The 8,067-nt window shown below is 37.9% G+C and overlaps 1 long non-coding RNA gene across 6 annotated transcripts; it reads right to left on the bottom strand.

Moving 5' to 3' along the window:
• Positions 1 to 336: 336 nt before the first annotated feature.
• Positions 337 to 3,593, bottom strand: LOC113298942. Of its 6 annotated transcripts, none has more exons than XR_003334496.1 (7): positions 3,295 to 3,593; positions 2,495 to 2,633; positions 2,101 to 2,272; positions 1,806 to 1,894; positions 1,557 to 1,692; positions 1,248 to 1,377; positions 337 to 1,011 (listed from the first exon to the last, which is right to left on the bottom strand). It is a non-coding gene; the product is annotated as an uncharacterized LOC113298942 (long non-coding RNA). The 6 variants fall into 6 exon arrangements; XR_003334493.1 differs by having other exon boundaries at positions 1,612 to 1,692; XR_003334494.1 differs by lacking the exon at positions 1,806 to 1,894 and having other exon boundaries at positions 1,612 to 1,692.
• Positions 3,594 to 8,067: the final 4,474 nt, after the last annotated feature.

The raw sequence follows: 8,067 nt of genomic DNA, 5'->3' as shown, positions 1-8,067 counted from the left end.
CAACAACGGAACAAGAAAGAGCAAATTCCATATATATTCAAGTAAAGCAACATACAATGAGCAGATTTTTACATATATGTTGAAGACTTACAATACAATGAGGTAATTCTATATCCAAGTATGAAGACTTGTTTACGAGAGCAAAAAAAATCAAAATGTGAGAATTATTGAAGTTTATGATTTCCAGACGATACAAGTTGTGAAGAATCAAGCGGTAAAGTACTTTTCCCACGGCCACGATTTGTTCTATTTTCACTTTGTTTTGTATTTTACTAGGGCTTAACCCGTGCCGTAACGACACGGGTATGGATTTAATTCTTTAATTTAGTGATTGGATTTTGTTCGTGAAACAGTTGGATTTATTGCAATATCAAAAGAAAACAAATGCTATGTTGTTCTAGGAAGCCATTTTTATCTTGTGCAGCCATGCACAAGATAACACACAATCATGGCATCGGGAAAGTGCAAAACAATTAAAAAAAATAAGAGAGATATTCTTTTCTAGCATTGGAAATGCAAATTAACATAGATTTATTAAACATGCATTTATTAGGAGTGAAGTTTTACGATCTTCGGTACTAGAAAACATTATCTCTCTTATTTTTTAAATTGGTTTTGCACTTTCCCAATGTAATGATCGGGTGTTATCTTGTGCATCCAACAAAACCCTTTAAAATATGACCCCATTTCCGTTGAAGTCCTAAAAGGCACTTAGTTAGCAACTCATTAGAACTGTCCACGCAACACGAAGAAAAAGACGACGTCCCATAGATCGATGACACTTTTATAGGATAAGACGGTTCCCATGGTTTGGATGTCGCTTTCTCTTGACATTCATCCTAGAGATCCACCCGAGGCTATCCATCTTCTCACTCAACCATTTGTCTTCTCCCCCTACACGCTAAACTTAAACACACTACAATACCATAATACCACAACAGCTGCCATCAGTATGTACTTCAACACACTGCAACACCATCAGTGGCCTGAATTTAATAAAATTAACATTAACTGAAAAAACAAACCAAAATAAAAGATTAATTAGAGGTTACACATCAATAGTCATATTTATCACCCTACGAATGGTGTCCTGAGCACCAGAATCAACCCAATGGAAGCAAAAAAAAAAGAGTCTTCTTGCAGCAATATCTGAAAGCATTGGTTTGAATAGATGGATGAAGAAATTTAAATTGCACTATTAACTCAAAACAAACTCGATAAAAACTCTATCTGCATTTTTCAATTACCTGCTTGAAAACTGTCAACAACTAAAATCCCAGATTCTTGAAAAGTTTCGGATAGCAATTCGTATCTTGAATGATAATAATAATACATGCTTTTGAAGTATTGGAGCATCTCCTGCTGCCCTAACACGAACTACAATTGACACAAAAAAACTAAAAGTAAGAAATGAACCAAACGATATAGTAAACAGAACACCGAATAAGATTTTTGTTGAATTGAGATATATATTTGAACATTTTTGGGATATCCCACAACACTTCAAAGTCCAAAACACAAATCTTATAACAAAGTCCTAAATATGTAGTTCTTACTTCTTATGCAACAACGTAACTCGGGCTTGATAAATAAAAATCAGATTTTTCTTACATATGTGAATCGTAAGAAAAACCCCTCATGTGGGCAGTCCGCAGTCGTCTAGCAAATAAATTGATTCCTCAAGTTCCGCCGCTGATCATAAATTATGTAAAAAAATAACAATAGAAAATTAATATAAGTATAAAAGAAACTTCTTCGAAGAACTAACACATGACTAACATAGTGTGTAATGTATAAAATGCGACCTTAGGATTTCCAAGACCACCCCTCCCTATGTTGGTTCCTGCTTATTTTGCTGGCTACTTTGGGAAGAGATAGGCTAATCCCTTGGCACCTGTGGATTATGAAGAGTTTTGTGATGTCTACTATTTTCTCTAAGTTGTCCACACCTACAGTAGTACTAACTGCATGCATGGCAGGCCGTTTGCGTATGTGAAAAATCAAATATGTAATGTAATGGTTCAAAATTTTTCCAAGGATTCCTCTAAAGACATGAAGAAAACTGTGGTTAGGGTAATCTACATGAATATATCATATAACCTGATTTCTAACTCCCACTAACGGGAGTGCTTCTACGTGATCCCGTAGACTATTGTTGTGCTAACCGACTCTGGGAGGAGATGCTGATACCGGAGTAAAAACATGAGATGCTGATACCGACTCGACCTCGAACGTCAAGTGTATATGTAAAACAGTTAACCACAAATGTACCCTGAAAAATGGCAGGGGAGAAACCATACACATTGTTAGTGTATGAGACAAAGAGGTACTGCTGGTTCGGAGGGTGAAGTCCTTAATGATCATTGGTGGTGGTGACATTTCAACCTCATTTCAAAAGCAACGGTATAAATTGGATACTCATCATAAGATCTGAACATAAACTAAAACATTATACTTAGCAAATCAAGCTAATAACAAAGTATATGGTCAGTACCTTGTTTATGTCACGCATACAGCTACTAATACTGCTTAGTCACTTATCCTCCATAGTAAGTAACCACTGCCTATCTTGTTGTATATATCCATCATTATATATGCACATGACTCTTTGTTGTATATATCCATCCTAATTTCTGCAACAACAAGAGCACAAACATCAACGAAATGGATTGGCTCTAGGCTGGGAACAACTTTGGTTGACAAATTGAAAATTGGTATGAAAATACTGATAAGGATTTACGGCATGCTGGCAAAGCTACATAAATTGCCAAGGTATGAAGCATACATAAACATCTTTTTGGATGTAGGGGTTCCATGGGGTGTGTGTCAGCAAACAAAACGCTCTGAATCCAGGAGTGGGTGTAGTTTTTGTTGGCGAAAATGTTTAAAATAATTCCATTTATGTCTTGTCATTCAAGATCGTAAATCCAATTGATTCTTGAAAATATCTTATTAGGTGAACTAAAGTAACGTCAATCATAGAAATCGTTGGATCATTGTGCTAAGTTATAGGCTTTTACGTAACTGAAAATGCTACAATTCGTATTGTTATCATGCTAAATTCATAAAAAAACCAAAAACTCAAAACCCATGAATGCAACTATGATAAATAAAAACTAAGTCATCATGAACTGTGAATCCGAAACCCAACTTTAATTTGTAAAATAAGAGAGATTCAGTGGCTTGAACGGTGAAATTTGATTGAAAGACCGGAAGGAATCAATAAATATAAGAAGGAAAAATTAAAACTATTTTGCTTAGTAGAGTGCCAGAATATGGATTGTGCATGCAAACCTTATATGAGTGTCCATCAGAAACATCAAATCGCATTTCAAAAGCTACGTTTTAACCCATGTTTCACCTGATATATTACAAAGAATAATCATCTAAGAGATAAGTAGATGCGGAAAAGATCATGCGCAAGATATGGAGGAGGAGATTTCACAGAAGTTGCCAGCCACAATAAATTTTGAATTGGAATCGAATAAAGAGAAAGATGGAGGAAAGGTGATTTATGTGGAACAGTGAATGTAGAGACGAAGGAAACGTAAGATTTTTCGTGTCTTCGTTCTCTAAAAAGATTGGAATTGGAATCGAATAGGTTTCTTCTCTTATTTCTATCTTTACCTCACCTTCCCAATTTTGTCCATGGAAAATCGGGAGTCGAAACATCACTGCACACGTGTGAGCCATAATCTGGATCACGCCTAAACATCACCTCACAGCCGTTGACAAATATGGACCACCATTAACACGGGCAAACTTAACCAAACTATATTTTATACTCTTGATTTCTACTTCACCCTAAGAACCACTAATCCTCAAGTTCTTCAAGGTGACAACAAGCATTTTGATCAACAACTTTTTCAGTTTCTGCGGCACATAGTCACAGGTGATGGCGCTGGGTTTGGCCCGCTCCAATACCGACTTGCGACTTTCCCCATTAAAGATGGAGGGCTTGGTGTTTACACTATGGAAGATGCCAGCCAATATTGTTACCTCGCTTCATGTCTCCAAACCAACCGAAGGATTGCAAGGTATTATTTTATGTACTAATGACATTTCAGCTCCAAGTCTGCATTTTCAAACTGCCCTCAGTTCTTATATGCAAATTTGTGGTCTTTCCTCTTCTTCTTTCAACGTTGGAGATACTGCCCCCATCATATGAAAGCTTTGAAAGTTCGCTATTTCGATGTAGTCAAAAGAGGAATACCCACTAAGTTTACAGTGACTAGCAGGGACGCAGTCTTGTGGCAAAGTAACAAGTTGCCCTATGCTATGGATTTTTTGAAAACTATTCCCATTGAAGGACTCAATCAAAATATGGGGCCGAGGCAGTTTAGAGTTGTACTTCAATATAGGTTGGGTATCCCTCTTTTCCTGGAAAGTAGCTCTTGCCCTTGTTGTAATCGCGATATGGACATTTTTGGTGATCATGCCATCCATTTTGCTAATGAGGTTGGTCCGAAATTTCAACATGATTTGGTTTGTGATGTAGCGATGGATATTTGCTACAAGTCAGGAGTTGCGGCGAGGAAGGAGGTTTCCTTAGGGTGGTTATCAGATGGCAATGATGCACGACCGGCTGATATATTTGTGTATATTGGGAGAACGGACGTGATACATGTTACCATGTCACTGGTATTTCCCCCTTTACCGGTGATGGGCTTAGGAGTTTTGTTCCGGGTCGGGACATCTCCGCAGCTACTACCCGCAAGAACACCAAATACCTAGTAAAATGTTTATCTCACGGCTATAACTTTGGATTTTTAGCTTTCTCTACATTAGGTGAACTATGAGAAGAGTTTGTTGTTTTTTTGAATAGATTGAGGAATTGTATGACCAATTATGATGCTAACTATAAGATTGGCAGTTTTCTCTTTCATAGGATAGGATTGGCTATACAAAAAGGTGTTGGGACGCAAATTGTTGCTAGGCTGCCATCCAACTCCTTTAAAATCTGTTTTTTTGACTTCGTTTGCTTCTTTTTTTTGTGCCTTTTTGGGCCTCCCCTTTTTTTATACTAATAATAATATTGAAAATTGAAGAAAAAAAAGTATATATATATGAGCCGAGAGAAAAATTTATCATTGTTTTTATTTTTTATTTAATAAGCCTTGGGGAAGGAAAATCTATAAGGAAGTTTCAAGCGACAAGAATTTTAAGGAAAAAGGTTACAAATTGTCAAGGATCTACGAATTCAAGAGTTTATCATCAATAGTTGAAGCCGAAGACCAAGAAGATGAAGACGAGGAGCGGAACACGTTTCTATTGGATGCTGTGAGAGTGGTGTTATCATCATTGCAATCAGATGTGAAGGTGAGTAAATAATCTCATCCTCGATAATAGTGGTTGATTTCCTTTCTTAGAGATCGTTAGAAAAATGGTTTTTCAAAAATGTTAAAAGATGTGGGTTTTTAAAATATTTCGAAAGTTGTCCTTCCCACCATTCGACGTGTTGCAGGAATTCTCTCTTCATTCCTACCTGCACACATGTGAGAACCATAAAAGTATGTCTTTTGAGTGCAATTTCATAGAACCCTTTTTGGTGAGGCAGAAGTCGAGGCGAAATGCTTATTGATCGCTCACAAACATGCATTCTCTCATTATGGTGTGGTTATTTCTCACTCAACATTTAAGAATGAGAATATGTTCTTTAGTATTTCTAACATCTTATTACTAGCATGCAGAAATTCTATGTCCTCATAGCTCTTTGGATGCTTGGAACGCTGGAACGCTTTGGAATTGGACTAGGTTTTGTGGGTATATCTCTAGTAAGCCCTCACGATACTATAACTCGTCCACTAGGGACACCTAGGGGTTTAAAGGCTTGTTATACATGCTAAGTTTAACCGTATTCTCGACGAAATGGAGTTGTATGTATTTGGTTTAGTTTGCTCGAGGACTAGCAAAGTCTAAGTGTGGGGGAATTTGATAGGGTGTAGAATACACCGTATTTGTTATCTATTGTTTATGCTTTCTTTGCTATTTTTCTTGTAAATTATGTATTTTACGCGTGTTTTTGAGTTATTAGGTACTCTGGAGTCATACGGAGGAAAAGAAGAAGAAATCACCCAATTTGAGCAAAAAGGGCGAAATTGTCATCTTATGGGAAAACAATATCTGGAGCTCAGTCAAGGTTAAGGGACAACTCTATTTGGAGGACTACTAAACACATGATAGCTGAGGTTAAGGGGATGTCAACTTGGGTGACCCTTATCTGAGACTATGGGTTGTCTCAATCCATCCTATTACATATGCCCTAAAATCGAGCGGCTCACTCATTCCTCTCATTCATTAGTTTCACCTAGGGGTGTCAACGGGTCCGGGTCCTCCCGGGTATCACTAGACCCGGACCCGGACCCTACTTATAAAGGTCGGGTCCGGTTCCTAACGGTTCCGGGTCCGGTTTCTAAATTTGTGGATCCAGAACCGGACCCGTTTAAATACCCGGGTACCCGTCGGTTCCGGGTACCCATTGGGTCTAAAGAAAACTATTTAAAAAATCTCAAAAACTTAATATATTTCTCTTTTTAGCTTGGATTTAAGTAATTTTTATAAAAAATTATTATTATTTCTTATGAATGTACTAAATAAAGATTAAATGTAAGAGAAAAAATTTAAATGAGTAAAATATCAAAGCTAAAACTAGAAAAAAAATACTTATAATTTTGCTAAAAACATGAATAAAAGAATGAATAAACGGGTACCCGATACCCGCGGGTATCCAATGGGTATTACCCGTTTGGACCCGTTTAAATTCGGGTCCAATCGGGTAATTACCCGCCGGGTCCTAAGTAGCTAATGGGTCCAACTTTAGGACCCGGAACCGGACCCTAATATACCGGGTCCGGTTCCGGATCCGGGTAATGGGTACCCTTTGACAGCCCCAGTTTCACCTGAAACCAAGAAGAAAAAAAGAAATAAAACAGCGGTTGCGCTGTTGTCTCAGAGAGATCGAGGTAAGGATCAAGAACCGAGAAAAGAAATTGGAGTTGTTCGTGATGGTCGTGTTGAAGTTGATTCACGATGGAGGTGGTGCTGTTGAAAGTGATTCATGGTTTGAGAAGAAATTGCAGAAGAATTTGGATTCGATTTGGATTTAGTGTTTGTCTGGAACTGAAGTACAGAGATCGAGATTCAATTGAAGGAAGTGGTTAGTGGATGCCGTGATGATTATGGGTTTGAATCAGATTGAGAATTGGTTAGGGTTTTGCTGAGAAATTAGAAATGAGAAGATTGGGTTCGATCTGGGAATTTGGGTTCAACCTGTGAGAGATGAAGATGCTATTGTTTCTGTTGAATCGAGAAGTATTGATTGAAGAATTCAAGCTGAAGGGTCTGTAGATGATTAAGGTTACGATTCGTCTCTGAAATTGAAGGAAAGCTGCAGTCTGTGATGGTCTGGTAAATGGGTTTTTGTTGGTGGTTCGGATGCAGGAAGAATATTTGTTGTTGAGGCTGTCGATTTAGGAAATGAAGAAGAAAGCAGCATGAGCTGATATGAAGGATACTGTGTACGAATGATTGCAGGGAATGTGTGAAAACTAGATGTATGCTAGGATTTGTTACAGGGAATTGAAGAGAAATAGGCCGGAGTTTGGCCTGGAAATTCCCTGAAACAGAGGAGACTCTGTCGGATTTTCTATCCCGGTGATCAACTCAGTGACCAATTCAACTCACTTGGCTCAGACTAATCAGACGAGTTAGATGGCTGACTCGATAACTGACTCGGCTGACTGAGTCTATTCCCTTGACCTTTTGACTTTTAGAGACTGTTATTTTGACAGTTATATTTAATGGCACCGTGACGGAATATTCCATCGACGGAGAATTATATCCAGTGACCGGAGGTGATTTCCCGACCGTAATTCCGGTGTTCCGAGAACTTTCCCGACGACCTAAAATAATAGAATTTTGTGAAGAGTATTCTAGATTCATGGGTGTGAAGACTTGGAATTGGATAAAGACTTGGAATTGAATTTGAAAAGAGAATATTGAGGAATTTTATGAAGACAAGGACTTGGAGATTGAATGGGAAAGGGAGTCTTTTCCTAAGAGGATTGG

The sequence above is a fragment of the Papaver somniferum genome, chromosome 7 (genome assembly GCF_003573695.1).
Source record: "Papaver somniferum cultivar HN1 chromosome 7, ASM357369v1, whole genome shotgun sequence".
Classification (NCBI taxonomy): domain Eukaryota; kingdom Viridiplantae; phylum Streptophyta; class Magnoliopsida; order Ranunculales; family Papaveraceae; genus Papaver; species Papaver somniferum.
This window is presented reverse-complemented; position numbering and strand designations above follow the sequence as displayed.